Source organism: Helianthus annuus, chromosome 7 (genome assembly GCF_002127325.2).
Source record: "Helianthus annuus cultivar XRQ/B chromosome 7, HanXRQr2.0-SUNRISE, whole genome shotgun sequence".
Classification (NCBI taxonomy): Eukaryota; Viridiplantae; Streptophyta; class Magnoliopsida; order Asterales; family Asteraceae; genus Helianthus; species Helianthus annuus.
The window spans coordinates 24,724,353-24,726,134 of record NC_035439.2 but is presented as its reverse complement, the minus strand read 5'-3'; the positions used below and the strand labels follow the sequence as shown (position 1 = coordinate 24,726,134).

General features: G+C 43.2%; 1 non-coding gene across 1 annotated transcript; it reads right to left on the bottom strand.

The window, feature by feature from the left end:
- Positions 1-1,277: 1,277 nt before the first annotated feature.
- Positions 1,278-1,384, bottom strand: LOC118480762. The gene has a single exon (XR_004863739.1). It is a non-coding gene; the product is annotated as a small nucleolar RNA R71 (small nucleolar RNA).
- Between the last annotated feature and the right edge of the window lie 398 nt (positions 1,385-1,782).

Here is a 1,782-nt window from a genome sequence, read left to right as displayed (position 1 = left end):
GCGAAAATAATCAAAGGTTATACTAATACACGAGTCGGATCCAAGTGATTCATCTTGTATATCTGTTTTTATTTTATTTTTATTTTTCAGCATTTAGTTAGTTTTTATTTTCATAGTTAAAAAACCTTTTCTAACATTTTGATTTGATTAGACGTTGAGGATAAACCGGTACTAAAAGCTCTTGTGTCCTTGGACGACCTCGGTATCTTACCAACACTATACTACGTCCACGATGGGTCCACTTGCCCATATGTGTGTTTAGTGTTAGTAAATATCGTGTTTTATAAATTTAAAACTTGGCTAAAAGTGTAAAAAGGGCTTAAAATATACATCAAAAATATACTACACTTCGCACGCATCAAGTTTTTGGCGCCGTTGCCGGGGACACAAGGATTTTAAGAAAGTTAGGAATCAACGGCCTAATCATCTTTTTATTTTTTTTCTTTATAATTTTTAGGATTTTCTTAGTTTTTCAGCTTCTGCAGAGCTCAGCACGGGCCGTGCCTGGTCGGACACGGGCCGTGCCCAGCATTGTTACTAGCAGTTTTTAGTTTTCCAAGTTACAGAAGGCTGACCACGGGGCCGTGTCGGTGCAACACGGGGCCGTGTCGGTGCAACACGGGGCCGTGTCCAACTCTCCAGTAACTGGGATATGGAAAACAATCACTCTAACTCCGACCACGGGCCGTGTTCACTGAGCACGGGGCCGTGGTGAACCTTCTGACCAGCATTCTTTTCTGTTTTTATTGCAGGACTTGGAACCAGACGCCACCCCTACGCAGTGTATGAGCTCCAGTTCTAATAAGGACATAAAAGAACCTCTAGAAGAACCCGAACGCTTTCTCATAAAAAGGCTAAAAGCCAAGAACCAAGAGAAAGTTTCGGGGAATCCACTTCCAATGGCGGACCAACGTACCCTCATGGATTATCTACGACCGACCGTAGGTAACCTAGGCGCCGCTATCAATGCACCGAATGTTGAAGCCAGTAACTTCGAACTTCGGCCACATTTGATACAAATGCTCCAAAACTCCGCAACCTTCCATGGGCTTGCGGACGAGGATCCCCATCTATATATTACTAATTTCTTAGAAATATGTGATACCTTTCGGATCAATGGAGCATCAAATGACGCCATCCGCCTTCGAATGTTTCCTTTCTCGCTAAAAGACCGAGCAAAAGCTTGGCTCAATGCCCTCCCAGCTGGATCGGTAAACACCTGGGATGAACTAGCCCAAAAATTTCTATATAAGTATTTCCCTCCAGCTAAAACGGCTAAATTAATGACTGAAATTAATACATATTCGCAAGAGGACGGGGAATCCTTATATGAAACTTGGGAAAGGTTCAAGGAGCTATTGCGAAAGTGTCCACATCACGGCCTTGCGATATGGCAACAAGTATCCACTTTCTATAATGGGTTGTTGCCACACACAAGGCAGACACTTGACTCTAGCTCCAAGGGACTTTTAGGTAATCGCCGCCCGCATGAAATATATAACCAAATTGAGGAAATTGCTCAAACCAATTTTCAGTGGCACACTCCCCGAGGCAATAAATCTATTGCCCCGGGCGCCCATAAGGTTGATGAAAGCACTTCTTTACAAGCCCAAATCGAGGCTCTTTCTTCAAAAATAAAAAAATTGGAAATGACAAAAACAGTCTCGGTTATGGTTTGTGAAGGGTGTGGTGGGCCACATGAAAATTGGAGTTGTATGAAAGAAACAGACGATCAACAAGAGTGGTAAGCTACATTGACAATAGACCTACGCCGTCGGGTCC